This window comes from Mesitornis unicolor, unplaced genomic scaffold, assembly GCF_000695765.1.
Source record: "Mesitornis unicolor isolate BGI_N332 unplaced genomic scaffold, ASM69576v1 scaffold18703, whole genome shotgun sequence".
NCBI classification, from domain to species: Eukaryota; Metazoa; Chordata; class Aves; order Mesitornithiformes; family Mesitornithidae; genus Mesitornis; species Mesitornis unicolor.
The window spans coordinates 98,493-116,067 of NW_010172843.1; the positions used below are offsets into that span (position 1 = coordinate 98,493).

General features: G+C 45.4%; 1 protein-coding gene across 1 annotated transcript in view; it reads right to left on the reverse strand.

Annotated features, from left to right (window-relative positions):
- The window catches only part of BCL2 (B-cell CLL/lymphoma 2), a 92,453-nt gene that overhangs the window by 74,202 nt on the left and 676 nt on the right, over positions 1 to 17,575 (reverse strand). The gene's annotated exons all lie outside the window — the stretch shown is intronic.

A 17,575-nucleotide genomic window follows, 5' to 3' on the forward strand; every position in this document is an offset into this window, starting at 1 on the left:
AAGACCAATAAAAGACTTCTTTTGAAGTAAATTATAAGCATGCAGCACCTTGAAGTGATTAAAAAGGAGTAAAATAGCTAAATATGCCTATTTTTTGTGTGAAAACAACCACGGTTATAACAGCAAGGATGCAGCATGAATGGAAAGAGCTTTCCCGTAACTCCACGCATTAAAGCAAAGCTGCTCTGGGGGCAGGTGGGCACATGGGACCAACCACGGTTTTCATGCCCAGTCGCTGCACACACTGAGGCTCCTGCTGACAACAGGGGAGCCAGAGCCATCCGCCCCCCTGAGCCCCTCACTGAGGCGTTTCTCACCTGTGGTACCAAAGACTTTGCCTTCAAAGGACAATTTAATCCAAGACATAGCAGGCAGAGTTCCCTTAGCTCTGTGCTCCCTCTGCAACACATTTTTTTTTCAGATCCTTTCTGTACATTTCTGCATAAGACATGCACATGCAATAACCTACACATTTGTCCATATTCGATATTATTAGCTTCCCATATGACTCTCATTAAAAAAAAAAAAGATTAATGAGGAACATGAACACATTGGCCAGCTTGCTTTCAGAAAATCACAAATCCAGGCAAGAACAAGATGACAAGATGGTTTTGAATGAAAATAAACTCAGTATAATCCAAGCCTAGGAAATGATTCTTCTGATATTAAGGTCACAAAACACTAAGGCTGTTTTTTTTGGTACAAATCAGACTGTGAATCTCAGTCTATGTGGCTACCCAGAATGACATCAGTTATCTCTGCAAAACTCCCCTGCATTCAGAGGACCAGCACAAGCCTGCTCATAGCCTAATGCAGCTGAGGCTCACTGGGAGAAGCACCATGACGCCGATGCCTTGCCCTGGCCCACAGCACTGGGGTGAGTTTGGTCCATGGTAAGAATTTGGAGGGGACACGCTGCCGAATGATACACCCGATACCAACCATCCCGATCATGCACCCAAATCCTTGCTATGAGCACAGAGCAGACAACACACATCCTCTCCAGCGCGCAATCCTGCAACCTCGAGTGACGCTGACGTCCAAGGACTGTTTGCCAAGATACTGACTGCGGCACGGGGCCCTGGGGTCGTACATCAAATGTTCACATGCACTGACAGATGTTTATGTTGGTCATCCTGATTTAACTCCCATTACATCATTTACCAAGCTACTGATGTTATCATAAACGATTAAACAAGCCGGCAAAGGAGACTGGAATACAAATCTGATTCCCTTGTGGTATGAGGGCATTACACTCCAGACTGTGTCCTGCTCTTGAATCAAATTGAACAACTGTACAGAATCTTTAATTCACTTGAATTCCATATGAAAAAGAGCCTTTCTCTTTTTTCCCAAAAGACTGATTTCATTCATCATTTGACCATCACAGGATGAATGAAAGGTATTAAAAGGTAACAGGGCAGTCAAACTTTGAATCAGAAATTGTTGGTATAAAACTAAAACCAGTTTTGTACTTTAATTAAGCAGCCTTTCAGACTGGGATTCATTTCAGCTACCTTAATTCCTGAACGTCTTCTTCATTATTTAGTGCTTCCAGTCACTTCTGGTTTGTGTCTGGACTATTTTAACATACTGAAAATAACTGAAAGTCTTGAGGGAGCAAAATTAATAAGCAGAGGAAATCCTCAATCTAGCATGTACATAACATGCTTGCTGTCTGCCACTGAAATACAGTCTTATTATCAAATACAAAGGGTTAAATTTAAACTCCACAACCGCCTCCCTGCTTGCTTGGTTGTCATTAAGTGTGGGGAGGGAATAGGAAACACTTCACACATCTTGTTTTCCGTTTCTAATATATTTTTCAGTTTTCTAGTGCAGGCTTTGCTTGGATGTGTAACCACTGTGGAATGGCTACTATACCCTTGCTACACTGCATAATACTTTCCCTTCCTCCTTCTGTAGGATTCCTCATGAAAATAGGCACTTTGTGTTTTTGGCCTTAAGGACTGAACATAATGTACTGTCTCTAGGAAAAAAAAAATCATTAAAACATTTTCCACTACTTAAAAAAAACCCAACACATGATGTACTACTGTATTTCTTTTACACTCATGACCTCATAGATAGATGTGTGCATCCACACACAGACAAGCGCATTCAATTTAGCTATTTATAGAGCTCTATAATTTTTCCTGGCTCAAGTTTTAGTAAGCCTTCCCTGATGAGGTTCGGTTCACACGGTTTCGCAGCCCTTCATTTTGCTTCGAGTTCATAGCCATGGAACATCCCCTCTTTGTCCCTGCCTCCTCCTAGAATCCCATTTAATGTTTTGCTGATTAAACTGGCGGGTCGCTTTACTGAACTGATCGCAAAAAACAGTGGGGTTTTTCTTTCCCAAGGAGCGCGTGTGTTCTGTCAGTTTTTCTTGCAAAGTCCTAGTGGTGCAGTCCATGGATGCAGTTACGCCTGCCTACAACCACCCTTTTGTTGCTGCTGTAATAGTCGATGCTCATCTAGAAGGTCTTGGCAGAAAGACAAGTGAAGGTCTTCCAGCCATGCTGTTGCTCCCTTAAGTAGGAGCAATGCAGGTTTGAGAGTCATGGAACCTTCCAGCCAAGCCAGCAGCAGTTCTGGGAGATGGGCATCCACATGATGCTGTTTGCTGGCCCCACTTCCAGTGAGATCAGCAAGAAGACCAAAGTGCTCAGAGACCTCAAGGCAGGGAAAGCTTTTTCTCAGCCTGGCATCACTCTGTTCTTCGTTCCCCTCATATTTCAGCAAACTGGCTTGACCCAGAGTGAAGGACATCCCCAGCTGATCTAGGACAATTGGGTCTGGTGTTACTTCATCTCTTCCCATCCCCTTTCCAGCTCTCCAGGCTGGGAGGCAAGGCTGAACTGCACTGCAACCCAGCAAACTCCCGTTGCGTGAATGCCCACTGAGAGCTAAATGCCCTTTTGTGTAACTTCCAGCTAAGCTCTGCTTTCTTCTGGTAAGAAATCTCACCCCCCTGCTGTGTCAAGGTGCAGTGCTGGAGCACACAGGCACACAAGAACAACAAGAGAGAAACAACTAATTGCCCTCCGCTCTCCACTTTACAGAGCTCAGCTTGCTTGGGCCAGAGGCATACAGCCTGCATAAAGGACGGAGAGGTAGAGCTCACAAAGTAAAACGCTATTAAAGCGAAAACCCATGAGGCAGATAACAGCTTGCTGCCAGACTTTTCAAAATTTAAGTGTTGATTGTTCAGAATTTATGTCTAGATTTTTCTTAAGAATGCAATTTCCTGGCACATGGTACAAGTCGCTCTAGACCTGCATGTCAGCACAGCAGGCATCCTGTTGCAAAGGTTATTATGGAACTATTGAATGTTTTCATGCCAAATTTGTCCAAATTAAACCGAAGGGAATGGAAATACTTTCCCTGGATAGGTGGTGTTGCATTAGGTGGGTTTGTTTATAAAGAGAATGAAAGTTACAGCTAAATATAAAAGCAGATATATCATAATATTGTCTGAGAACTTGAATAACATGTCATTCAGCCTGTGTGCTGTGGAAAGAACACGAAGGTCAAGTCTAAAATAAGATCAGTGACTGTTTGACAATAGAAACATGTAGGAGGTAGAACAGGAGAATTTTCCACATTTTTTTAAATGACATTTTTATTTAAAAAATATTCTTGCCTACCTTGCTACGGGTCTGATGCAAAACCCCATTGAAATGCGTGCAAAACATATTGCTGAATTCAGCATGCTTTTGATCACCCCCCTGGCAAACCTGCATTAGTCATTTGTGCCAACTGTTTACTTTTTGCATTATACGCAGTCGGGAAAACGAAAGGAGGCTGCTCTGTTGCATTTTTGTTTTTAGAGAGTTTCACTTTCTTCTTCAGCCCTCTCATCCTGCTTCCCTAGAAGTCAGAGACCTCAGTGAGGCTACTGCTACCTCTTAAAGGTAAGCACATCTGGGTTTGCAGCACTGGGGAGCTAGCAGAATCCTTGGCAAGGTGAAAAAGAGGGGGGGGAAGAGAAAATACTCAAACCACTACTTGAAGTACTTTATAAAATTCAAAGCATTCCTTTTACATGTTGTGCATCCACAAAAACCTAGGGTGAAGACAGGACATCAGGGACTTGCCATTTCCAAAAGTGCAAGCAAGGCAGTGATTTCAGCCCTTGCCCTGCAGCAGGGGTAACAGCCCCTCAGCAAGTCTTGTAGGAGAAACAGGGAACTCGTAACCCCAGTCTTGACGGAGACATTCAATGTACTCTGCTTTTACTTCAGTCAGTGATGCTGGAGGCGCATTTCTCTTTCCTTCCTTATAGTCACTTTTCAATATAACTACAGCCACCTCCCTGCAAAAGGCGTTAGAAAAGGACCTCTGCAAATGCACTAATCCCCCTCCCCAACAACTCCACTGACAAAATCCCACAACTGTAAAGCAAAGGCAGAGACAGAAACTAGTCCAAGACCAAGGTCTGAAGGCAGCTGCCCTACCTTTCCTCCTGGACTGTGGCCAACAGCCCCTGTAGTTCACAGAGCTAACGTTTATTGTCAGCATGTCACTCCAGGGCAGGACTCCCAGGGTTTCCAGAAGGAAGGGTCTGGTGCAGAGGAGGGAGAAGTGAGGGCAAAGCATCCTCTCCACAGTTCCTCCCAACCTGTCCCTGCCCTCTGGAGACGCCACACCAAAGCTCAAGGTGGACGAGGGCTGCCGGCTGCCCTCTGGCAAGCCCAGCTCCATGGCCACCCTTCTGCTATCAGGTATCGCCATATTTCAAGTAGGAGCTCATGTCAAAATGAGCCACATGGTGCCTTCTTATTTCTGAAACACAAAGATGCCTCTCTGGAGCAGCCTGGGAAGGGAGGGAGGGAAGCAGTCTGCAGGGTCTCTGCCCAGGGGAGGACTCATCTTTTCTGAGGGACCTTCAATATGGCTGCAGGAGAGGTAGAGCACAGAGCTGGTGCCTCATAGTGCACCTGCCTTACTCGGGGGACAGGTCAGGAGAGTCCCCAGGCACAGCCTGGCCAGAGACCGCTGTGGGCAGGGACAGGTCCTGCTCAGGCTCGTGCTTCACAGAAGCCTTCCGCCTGACCTCCAAACCCTGGGGCAGACACAGCCAAAATTAGTATCACACTGAGGGCTGGCACACGATGGATTTGACCCTAATGATCCCACTGGGAATGCAGTATTGTTCTGGTCCTATTAACAGTAATTTTCATGTTGTCTAATGGCCCTGGGAGGAAAAAAATAAAAATAAAAAGGGTGGCAGGCCCTGAGGGATGAGAAGAGGAAATGGGAGTGCTGCCATTTTCTTCTGAGAACTGGCAAAAAAAAGAAGGCTGACTTTCTTGTGGAGCCAGAGGTAAAACCAGTCATTGCAAAATTATTTAATATCTAACTAATCACCTAGCCTTCGTCACTTCAAGGCAGGGTTTTGAGAACGCAGGCCATTTAGCTATGCTGAAGAGCTCTTGTCAAACCAGCTTGGTAGGGACCCTGATCACAGGAAACTCATTCTAGCAGGACCCAAGTCTCTCCCAAGGCACTGGTGACAGTGACTCTTCATGATGAGGAGCTACCTTCAACAGAAGAACCTGAACTACAGAGACAAGGGATGTCTGCATACAGTGTTTCTCCATCATACTTAGAGCTGTATGTATAAACAGCAGCCAGTAACACCAAGCTGCCACAGCTCCAGTAATTTTATTTTATTTTTCTTTTGTTGAGAGGAGTTTCTTTAGGGATCAAAGTGTCCTCAAAACCAAACAAGCTGGCTGTCCATCCCGTGCAAATGAACAGGTAGTTTATTCCAGCTGTCAGCGACTGAAAACCAAACAGCTTCTCTCCCACTGTCGGTTTTAGCTCTAGGCCAGTTATTAAAATTAAACAGTTTCGTTTGTGAGAATGATGCATTTGTGTCTGCAGGGGGGAGAGAAGGGAGCAGAGAGGGAAAAAAGAGAGCAAGTTTTCTAAAACAAACCCAAACAAGCCCATTTACACAGCCTAACAGCATGCCAGTGCCGCCTCTTCCTTCAACCATTAAACTCCCACGAAAGCCCCAGCCTGCAGGATGTGTTACCATGCCCCAAACATCCTTCTCACTGGGTTGGGGAAAATAAAATAAAATAATTGTAAAAAGGAAAAAAATTCCAATTGCTTCCAAAATAAATACACTATTCCCTTGTGAAAGGATCAGCTTCAGCTGATACGAAAAATGGGACGAAGAGATGCCTTGACAGATTTCCCTGTGGCTCATGCCACCCAGGCTGGAGAGCAGAGGCGGAAGCTCCCCGTCTCGTGGTCCTAAAGCACCAAAGAGGCTCATCCGCTTGCCCCTGGGGCTGAGTCATGGCTTTACTGGCTGAAGCGGAACAGGTCCAATTTCTAGAAAGCCACTGTGGTCTTGGTGGGACACCACCACCCCTGGCCCACGCAGGCACTGTCAGAGGCACGTCTGTGGCATCCCAGGCCAGGTTCCCCTCACAGCGAGGATGCCCAGGGAAGCTGAGGAGCGCTCTCAAGGCAAAACTTGAGGCAGCCTTGCTCCAGTTTTCCACTGCTGAACAGACGTGCCCAACCATCCACTATAACCAAGGCTTTGTACGACACTTTACAGATCCCTTTTTGGGTCTGCCCACATACTGTATGAGGCTGGATACCACCGGTTTTAGTGTCTGTACTGGAAAAAAATAGCTACTGACTCCAACCGGGCAAGGATTTCACACATTCAGTCCAGAGCCAAATATGTGGATTTTCTACTGCAGGAATTTTTCGCAGACAGCCGTGAGCTACTGCAGGAGCCTGAACAGCCTCCAGGCCGGCTCCTTCACTTGCAGCCTTGATTGCCACCTGACATTTCAAGCAACCAGTTTTATTCCCTCCCTTGCTGGTGCACCCCACCGCCACACTCCAGCCCACAAGGAGGAAAGCCTTTCCCTCGCCCTGGCTTCATGGCAGCACTGCTATTTATTACAGATCTCGACAACGGAGAAAAGGCCAGGTCAAGCTGGAACCTGAAAATAATACGGGCATTAGTCCTCCCTCTTGGTTATGTTTGGGACCTTTTGCATCCAGCAGCAGGCTGTGGATTAGATATTTAGACAGTGTGATTTACGGTGATTTGCCAGATGAATTCAGGAGAGGGGCTTTGGATTTGTCTAACTTGAGCTAAAACGTGCAGGCACTTGGAGCACGACGTAGGATTTGCTTCTGTTATAAACGAGGGAGTTTTTACTTAAATTTTTTCCATGTTCTTTTTTACTTGAGCTCTGCACACAGTCTTGAGAAGTTCAACAGATTTTACTAACCTGTTAGTATTTACTAACACTGACCATCTTATTCTGCTAGTGGAAATGCCAACTCATTTACTACTGTATTTGAATTTGTCTTTGAATTATTTTTAATTCTGTTTTCTTTAGAAAAAAGATTAGAAATAGGGTCCTCTCCTACATTTTATAACACATAGTCAGAACATGTGATGAGTTTCTTTTTAAGAAAGGAGTTCTTTCTTTCAGAGACAAAGTTGGCAATAGTTGTTCTATTGCAAAGACATGCTACAGGACTGTCCCATACCACACAGGGGGGGCATTTCACTGCCCTCCTGTTCAAGGTTCTACCCAGACTTCGCAGTGACTCAAGTCTCTCCAGAGAGAGAGACACAAAAGGAATTTTGTCTTCTAAACCTCAGTTCAGAAAGGCAGTTAAAGGTAACTTCAACTACATAGTCAAGCCCAAAGGCTTGATTACTACTTCATTTTAAAAAAAAAGTTTTAAAAATTATTTTTCTGCCTATATGTGAACACTTAATGAAGCTTGTGAATGGAAGCAATATATGCGCATGAAGATACCTCTTACAGGTGCATGTAACACAGCTTATTGATCCTTCCCCTGAAGTGCCACAGACAGCTTTTACATGCACATAACATGGGAGCAGAAAAGGAAGGACAGTGTCCTTCATGAAACACTTGATTAACTGTGCTGATACATAAAGGAAAACAGTAACGTTGCCAGTTGCCATTTCTCACACCTATCACCTTTTTCCTAAATAAAAACTAGAAATCAACACCTGAAACTGATCTGTTTCATCTGTTTCCATCACAAGCATTGCTAAACATATCCAAACAGTGGAGCCAAAAACGTTTAAGCCTAATTTCCATTTATCTTTTTTTTCTTGCTTTCTTCTACCTCCCATCTCCACTCAAATCTCACCCCCAGGTAGTTTCACAATCTGACTCACTTTGCTCCTTCCCAGGCTACTCAGCTCCAGCAATGACAAAATGTAATGCTACAGCTTTGAATTATATGCTAAGCCTCAAATGACCACGACGGACATTTTGTTCAACATTGTACCTTGCATGACTTTTTTTCTAATTAAAAAACATTAGCCCGACTCATAGCAGCATGGTGGGCAATGATGCATTTCCCAGACCTGGTGTGATGTATAGCTAGCAAGAATACATGTTTCAAAGCTGGTTTAACTGACAAACAGAGATACTAATGATTTGCCCCATATCCTATGGTGTACTGAGTACTAGACCCAAGAAGAGGAAGTTAAGTTTTGACTCTCAGTTGCCTTCTCAAACAACTGTGTGACAGCCTCTTTCAATCACTATGTGGGAAGAATGGGGCCTTTTCTTTTTGATTGTAGCTGGTCCGCTTACCTAAACTACTCATGGAACAACCCCAAAAACCACTGAGTTGCCTTTTCAACCAACAAAACTGAATAATCCTTTTAATGCTCCAATAAAATAAAACAGAAATAAAATTATGTATGCACTGAAGGGTGCTATTTCTTTTAACTAACTCTAAATGTGGCAATTCATAACAGACCTTCAGTCAGCACAGGACTAAATTCAGGTGCTTTTAGCGACACAAGTGCAGTTACAATTACCTTTAGTTTTACAAAACACATGCAGAAGCAAGATGATTTCCCCAGTTGGATGAGACCAGCAGTGCATCCATCCCAGTATCCCCAGTCACCAACCAGCACCAGGTGCTGGGGGGCAGAAGCAGTGTAACAGATAATTTCAAAATAGAATTCCCCAGAGAAAGGCTCAGTACCTGGTGATCTCATTTGAGCAGCTGACGTTAAATTTACCCCCTGTTCTATCAAGGTGTTTGACTGCCCTTCCACGCATTTTCATTTGAACATAAGTGTTCTCCTTACCTTGATAAATACCTAACAGTTTCCTGAATGCAACCCAGTACCTCCTCTCAAAGCTCTCCCACAAAAACAGTTTAATTAATCTCTCAAAGGTTAATAATGCATTGCAGAACAGGCTGTTTTCCTCCATTAATTGAAAAGCTGTGAGTTTTTCATTTGATCTTATTTTTCTTGCCGCATATACGAAGTAAACATAACTACAATTGTCCAATTAAGTGCCTCTTCCTGTTCCTATTGAAGTCAATGGCAACACTTTCTAAAATCAGGTTTGTTTTCTTACTCATTAACTGTAAAATCCAGAAACCCACAAGGAACTTTCCAGCGAGGGGGATTTAGCAAAATCTATTGATATACAATAATTACGACAGCAAACTAACAATAGGATAAAATAACAGAAAATAAATTCCAGACTTTTAGATGCATTTGGAAAAGTTATCTGGTTTCATAGTCTTTCAGGAGCCAAAAAAAAAAAAATGGGAAGAAAAAAAAGCCATCAGATTGTTAATGAGACTGAAAGCCAGAGTAAAATAAAAATCCCTCAAATCTGTCATCAGCATTAGTGTTTGCCAAGAAGGCCTGGATGTTATCCTGCTGGGGAAGAGAAGATTTATGGCACCGCACACCTTCATCTATCCTATTATTATATATGAAATGGAAAACAAAACAGGCCTGTGCTGCCTCCAGAAATAATCAGTATTTTGCTGCCACCGATTCACAAGTATTATTATGATGATTATTACTTAATCAGCAGGTACGGGAGCAGCCACGAGGTGCTCATAAACAAATTATTTTTAAAAAGCTAACAAACCAAACAGAGCTGGGCTCCACCCTTGCCAGGATGTGAAGGAAACTAAAACAGGCCAGGGAGGGAGGTGGGGAAGGCCAGACCCAGCACAGGCTGTGGTCAATGGCTGGGTTGGCAGTGCTCAGGACCACGTTCTGCACTCAATGCTCACCACCAGCAGTGGTGATGGAAAGGGACGGTCAGAAAGGCCTGCAGACAGCTGGGGACCGCCAGCCCTCCATGAGGCAGAAAGACAAAGAACGGGACACCTGCCGATTACAAATGTGTACACCATAGGAGAGGGAGGTGTGCCCTGCCGGTGCCCCGGTCACTAAAACAGATGGAAATACAATAGCCATAAAATAAAAATTCACTTTGCAACAGGAGAGTTGTTATTTAATCAGACCTATCATGCTGGTTTTTAGCTATGACAGTTCGACTGCTGAGGCTGCTGACACAGTTTGGAGTTGCCCAGACCCCAGGCCAGGAGTGAGTGCCCACTGCCTCGCCAGCAGCCCCTAGGGTAGGACAGCAGTACTAAAACAATGTGGGGTAGCCTGGCAAGGCGGCTGAGGAGCGAGAGGGGACACACGGACACAGCAAGATTGCTGGCAGCAGAGCGGTGTATGAAGAGCTGCCACTTCAGCCGGTCCTGCCCCAGGCCCCAGGCCCCAGGCTTGGCATCCCCCACTGGCGATGGCAGACCGTGAGGCTGGCTCGTCAGTGCATCAGGCACGAACAATCACGTGAGACCAAAACCACATCAGAGGTTTTCGGAGTGACACGTGAGCACTGCTCCTGTTTCTACATCCACCTCTCTCCACCATTGCAGGTCCAACCCACTGAAAGATGACCATCTCGTCAAGAATGCCTGTATTGGGCACAAGGGCTTAATGTCTGCTGGCAACGCTGTACAAAGTTCCTGTGCTGCCTCAGGAAGCCCAGGCCATGGTATCTGGCCGTTGAGAAAATGCTGCTGCTCCACATGCAATTTCACACATCACTGCATCGGTCTTGTGATTCTCCTGCTAGAGCCGTGCTTTGCCATTGGAGAAACACTCGTGCCTCGGCAGAAAAATTTAACCGGATTTTCTTCGTGGATTACTGGTTCCAAATTTCAAGCTACATACTCGAAAAACTAAGCTACTTACTGCCCAGCAGAGCTAACGCAGCAGCTCGAGAGAGGCCTGTGTTAATGCAGGCACAGGACTAACCTCTTTCTCAATATTGAAAGTAAAGTAAAACTTTTTAATAGGATTGCTGTTTGAACTTTACGGCTCTTTGCAAGATCAAGGCAAATGACATCATCTCCATAACCGAGACCCCCTGGTTCTGAAATTTTAAAGGTCATGATCAATACATATATTTAAAAAAAAAAAAAAAGAAAAAAAAGAGAAAAAAAAGAAAAGACAAGACTTCTGAGAAAATGCACAACCTAACACTGTTGCAAGTTACGGAGGAAGCTATTATAAATGAAAGGGACTGGAGAACCACAATCATTTTCTCTTTCTGCCCTAGCCCTTCTACTCCTTGCTTCAGCACAGATCCTCTGCAAAATGAATGTCTCATTCTTCAGCAACAGCAAAAAGAAAAATATTTTTATAATATTTTGAGAATTCGATTATAAACCCACAAAGCCACAAAAACTGGCAAAGGACCTAGAAGGTGCAACACTTGAAACTGCCAATTCATTTATTTAACTGAGTGGATTTCAGATAGTTTCCTTTTACCAGTCAAACAGCGACTTGGGGTTAGCCCCGCTGGGGATTGAGTCGTTACAAGGCCGCATGTCACTGGTAAAAAACTCAGAGTGCCTGTGCTCCAGCGCAGGGCATCCAGCTCCAAGCCAGGCACTGTCCTCCACCGGATGAGCGAGATGCTTTTGCTCAGGATTTGCAAGAGAAGCAATGTGCTGCGCAGGTGGATGCCAGGCCAAGCTGCTGCAAGAGCAACTCCAGAGCCCTCAAGGGATGAGATTTTGGCTGGTACCCCATGCAGAAGCACAGGAAGGCTCCTGTGTCACACTGATACCCACAACCTCTAGCATCTGACATCCCTTGCCTTCATGAATGGGCTACGGACCATCACAGGGCATGGTGATTCTCCACATTTCCTTTCCAAGGCGTGCCACTGAGCAAAGAAAATTAATGATTTACTAGGCAAAAGGAAAAAATGAGGAGGCTCAGTGACTAGGGCAGCCAACCCAGGAGAAGGGAAACCTGGAGTCTAGTTGCTGGTCCAAGAAGTGTTTATGCATTTGGCTGTAGACAGTTACCTGAGAAAACACATTGGATAGTGGGAATTAGACACCGCGTTTCTTCCTGCTCCACCAAATGAGATCTCACCTCTGCAGAGGGAGGAGCCCTGTTGCCAAAATGAAGGATACCTCCACAAAACCAGCAGCCATCTGTCAGGTGAAGCCTCCAGAGATGCTGGAGATGTGGATGTAAACTCCCCCTGCCAGGCTGGATAAGGTCTCATAGGCAAATTTCCTGTTACCTCAGGAAAGGGCTTAGCCAAAGTGCCACCAGGAGAAGTGTGGACTTCTCCCCAGCTACATTTGCACGTGAGGATGCCACATGAGTGACAACAGCAGGGACAGAGGATGAGTGCTGGTTTCAGGGCACAGAGGGTCTTGGGAACAGTGTCCTCCACAGCATGCTCAGCAGCTCCCCTCTCTCAAGGCAGGAGCAGCTCCCAGCTGGCTTGGGCAAGGAACAGCAAGAAACCAAGGACTTCTGCCACCGTTCTGGTTACGGAGGCACTTAAAGGATGCACACTTACGTTCCACCTAAGGTCCACTTGAGACTTCTAAATCCTTCCCCATACCTGGCCTTAACTCTTGAACAGAATAAAGAACTGCAATAAAAGAACAGAATCAGACAAAACCATATGACTACGGCATTCATGTAAATATTGTTGTTTAAAATGATGCTTTCTTGGCTGAATTTTCAACATGACGTTGCTTCTCTCACCTGGGCTTTTTTATCTTCTTTACATCAAAAATGTCCCTGAATACACAAACCCAATGGGACTTCTATCTCCTTCTATATGTTTTTCTTGAACAGCTCGAGGAGGAAGCCATATGTTGGATTAGAAGCGCCCAGAGCTGAGCACGGCTCCCAGGAATGTTAGGTTGTATGCCCAGAGAGGGAACCCATCACTGCAAGACAAACACAGTTATTTCCCCCGCACTGGCTGCATCACATCCAATGTTCCCTACGTCAAAGTCAAAAGATGCCAAGTGCGACAACCGACTGCCAAGCCAGTCCTTCTGTAGCTCAAACACCAGGCTCTAAAAAATGAAATGAAGCCATTAAGTTGTCAATCAGAAAGCATACATTATACCAAGTACCACAAAATTGCAGAGATGAGCTGGTTCTCCTCTTATTCCTTTTGTAACGCAATTAAGATGTTATCAGGCCAAAGTACAATATTGCTGTATCCTGACCTATGCGAAAATCTTTGAAAGCTGCATTTATTTTCCACCAGAACCACAAGCTAATAATAGTGTCCTGGTTTCTCTGGGATAGATTCACAGAATCAATTTTCTATTCAGGAAAGCTGCATTTTTGAGAAGACTACAGCAATCAAGTCGATGGGAACAAAGCTGATAAAGACATTTGTTCTAGTTTCTGGCCAGCCCTGGTATGCAGATTGCCATAGCCATCGAAGTCATTAGCAGTTTTGAGTTACCCAGGTGCAGAAGCTAGGAGGAGGAAAAACCAGCGCAGATGACCCAAGCTGGCCAACAGAAGTGTTCCATACCATAAACATCATGTGCACTATAAACTGGGGAGTTTGCTGGGGACGATTCTCTTTCCTGGATGGTCATGATGTCTGGAGGGTCTCACCCATCGTTCTGCTCCCAAGGCCTACTCCCCGGCTTGTTGTGACTGTCATATTTTTGCTGGAGCCGCGGTGTTTGCAGTGTTTGTTATCTTTTATACAACTTTCACTGCTTGGAGCGCGCAGCCCACGACTACTATATGGGCTGAGTATAACTTCATGTGTTCTATTATCATTGTTATTATTACAATTTATTATTATTACTTTAGTTTATTTCAATCATTAAACTGTTTCTATCTCAACCCATGACTGTGCCAGCCTTTCTCCTCCAATTCTCTCCTCCACTCCACTGGGGAGGGGGGGAATGAGCAAGCAATTACGTGGTATTTAGCTGCCTGCTGCGATAAATCACCACATACAGCCTCTGTGCAGGCAGTCCCCATCTGTTGCTTTTTCTAAGTTTCGAACAAACCCATGATGCTGTGTATTGTAAGGGTATTAACAATCTCCAGACACCATTAACAGCGATGTTTAGTGCCTAAAATTTATGCTCCACCAGCTATATCCCCTTCCAGCCTGCTCTTCAGCATGCTTCTTTCCTTCTTTTTTTTCTTGTTATACAAAGAATTGCATCCTGAAAATAGTCAACTTACAGAACCAATTCAAAATAAACAGGTAAATAACAAAGACATTTCAACCAAACTTCAGACCTGAGAGTAAGACATAGCCCCATAGAACAGACTCAAAGCACACATGGTCCAACTCGTTGTGTAACACACACTTGTGACTAACTCCAATGCTCTCTTCTCTACTACTACAGAGCCTCTAATAAACTTGTCACTCCACAACACACCAGGCAGCCACAACGTAAAGGAGGCAGTGGCTACAACAGCCAGCGCTCCTGCTGGTTGCAGGAACCTGTGTGACAGGGAGATCTTGCAGGCAGCCACGCTGAGGTCCCACAAAGCATTGCCACCTACACGGCAATCAGCAACTTTGGCAGAGCCATTTATGATGCTTTAATAAGATTTGCACATGGGGTATGGCGTTAAGTGCCAAGCTGAAGACGGAGTGCATGCATTAAAACACGCTTTTCTACTGACATATCCTGAGAGCTAGAAAGACAAAAGCAACAAAAAAAACATTCACTGCCCCGTGCCATCCTTCATTTCTTCTGTCTGAAGAGGTTTTAACCTGGAAGAGGGTAGATTTAGACTCGATATTAGGAAGAAACTCTTTACTGTGAGGGTGGTGAGACACTGGCACAGGTTGCCCAGGGAAGTTGTGGATGCCCACTCCCTGGAAGTGTTCAAGGGCAGGTTGGACAGGGCTTTGAGCAACCCAGTCTGGTGGGAGGTGTCCCTGCCCATGGCAGGGGCGTTGGACTGGATGAGCTTTAAGGTCCCTTCCAACCCAAACCATTCTGTGATTCTTTAAGAGGGGATCCTAAAAGCTGCATTTGCAGCTTTATGTTAGTCTTTTGTTCTGTGTAACCAACTAGAAGGTTTCTCCTGTGTTTAATAATCCTATATCTCAAAGGTACCAGCCATTTACAAGACAGACAGGCCACCTTGGGGTAATATATTGCACATCTTTTTCCATATGTACATTACAAATAACATGTGGCAGTAAATGGCATCAGATGCATCCAAACAATGGTGCTTTTCTTTATAGGAAATCCCAACAAACAACTGAACAGCTATTGATAAGAAGCACCTTTTTCTTTTAAAGGCGGCCAGTGTTTACTGTCCAAGTTTCTTCTATTTCTAACCATTGAGAAACAGCTTCAGCACACACCTCATCTGGCCCTGGCCAATCGCACCTGGTAACACCTGTCTTTTCGTGTTCACAGTTTTATTTGTTATTTATGTTTCTTTTTACACAATACACCCACAGGACAATACATCTCCAGCACGCTTACGGATTTAATCCAAAGCTCACTGGAGTCAACAGAATGACTTCACTGGCTCTGGAGCGCAAGGAGGGCCCCAGCTCCGCACACAGGCTTCCAGCCTGAGGAGGGACTTACGCACAAGTTAGGCATCCCAGCCCAGAAGTGCAGTCGCAAAATCCCTAACCCTTTAGCTGCTCGTCTTTTAACCAGACAAGGCCTCCAAAAGCCTCAACTGTTTGCAGATTTTTTTTTTTCCCATTATCTGTTTCATAAAAAAACAAACAACACAGCAAAACACCAACAAACTCTCTGTAGCGATCAATGAAATAGGGGATCAGGGGATAGGTCTCCCTCTCCCAACTGCTCCCACCAGAGCAATATCATGTATGTCTGTATACACGTATCTGTCTTTCTGTATATGTATGCCTATATGTATATAAATACACACACAGACACACACACACTCTTGTGTGCACACACATTTTTTGCTCCCCCTTCTGGCCCCATGAATCTTGAATTCTTTTTCTTCTTGGTGGAAGCAGGGAGAGCAGAATGGTCCTGCCTCCAACATGACTGGTAGCCAGAGATCTGCAGTGCTCCCCTGGGAGGTGCGCAATGTGGATCCCTCCCGAGGAAAGGGCCCCAAAGCCTTATGCTCTCCATTACAGCAGCACCTGGATGTCTGCTGGATCCCCAGACACGCATACCCTTCAACCAGGCAGGTTCAGAAGCGGGAAGGCAACATCTTCATTTTTTTTAATGGAGATGGTCCATGTGGGTGGCACGTTACTGAGTCTAATACTGACTTAGGAAGAGACCCACTTCACTGAGAAGTGGCTGTGGTAACGTTTCACAGACACCGGGCTTGCAAACCGTGTTAACTGGGAAACATATACTGCACTTTACATTCCTTCATACCTGACTCTTAGAGGCGTGCTGGGTAATTGAGTCAGCTCTCTGTATTTCACAGGAGACCAGACCTGGTCTCCTACCTAGCAGGCCTCCATTGCTAGGCTCTCAGCCCATATGTAAAGTTTCTTTACGGCATAACTTTTGCTGTTAGGATATTAATATCATAAGGTTTACACACACAACAGGTTTGGTTTGCGGGAGAGCGGCTGGGACCACGTTTTGTTACAGTATATCAATTAATATGGAAAAAAGGAAAGAGATACTCTTACAATTTCAATGCGGTTATTTATTTTGGAGACAGAGTGGGAGAAAAAGGAAAGGCTTTTGATTGACGACCACTGTAAAAGCTGTCCATTTTCCACATGTGGAAATCTTCCCTTTCAGGATGATGCTGAGGCCAGCCATGGCCAGAGGTGATTCCTACCCCAGAAACACTGTCACCTACTGGATCACAGCAAATACTCAATTTCCAGAACAATCCCATGGACTCGGCTGCTGGCACCTTTGTTTCATCTTGAGACAAAGACAGACTTTTCTCACTAGACATATCCTGTACCGTAAAACCCCGCATCAGCCACCACTGCAGCTGCAGACGCTGGCACAAACGGCCACCTGCCCGCCTGTAGCCCATGTTCATCGTTTGCCTGCCTGGTGCGTCACCCCAAAGGGGCAGGGGTGCCTGCACGCACACCCGCATACACAGTCCCTGCTGCCCTCACACCTGGCACCTGCTGCAACTTCCCTGCCCTGGGGGCCTCTGCTGCCCCTTCCCACCCCACTGTGGGACCCTGCCTTGGCTGGGGCTGGTGCTGCCAGCAGGTGAGGGTGGACGGGGGCAGAAGAGCAGAGACCACTGAAGAAGAGGAAGCCTCACTCATCCTTTTCACTCCCGAGCTGTAGCCGCTCCCCTCACCCCAAACTGCCCCATCATAACCCCATGACAAGGTGCAGCTCGACAGCCGACAAAAGGCCTGTGCTGCTTTGGCACACACCAGCACAGACATCTTCCAGGCAAACCTTTTGCTCTCCTCAACGTGAGTGCAACCCCCCCACGCACTGCCCACCC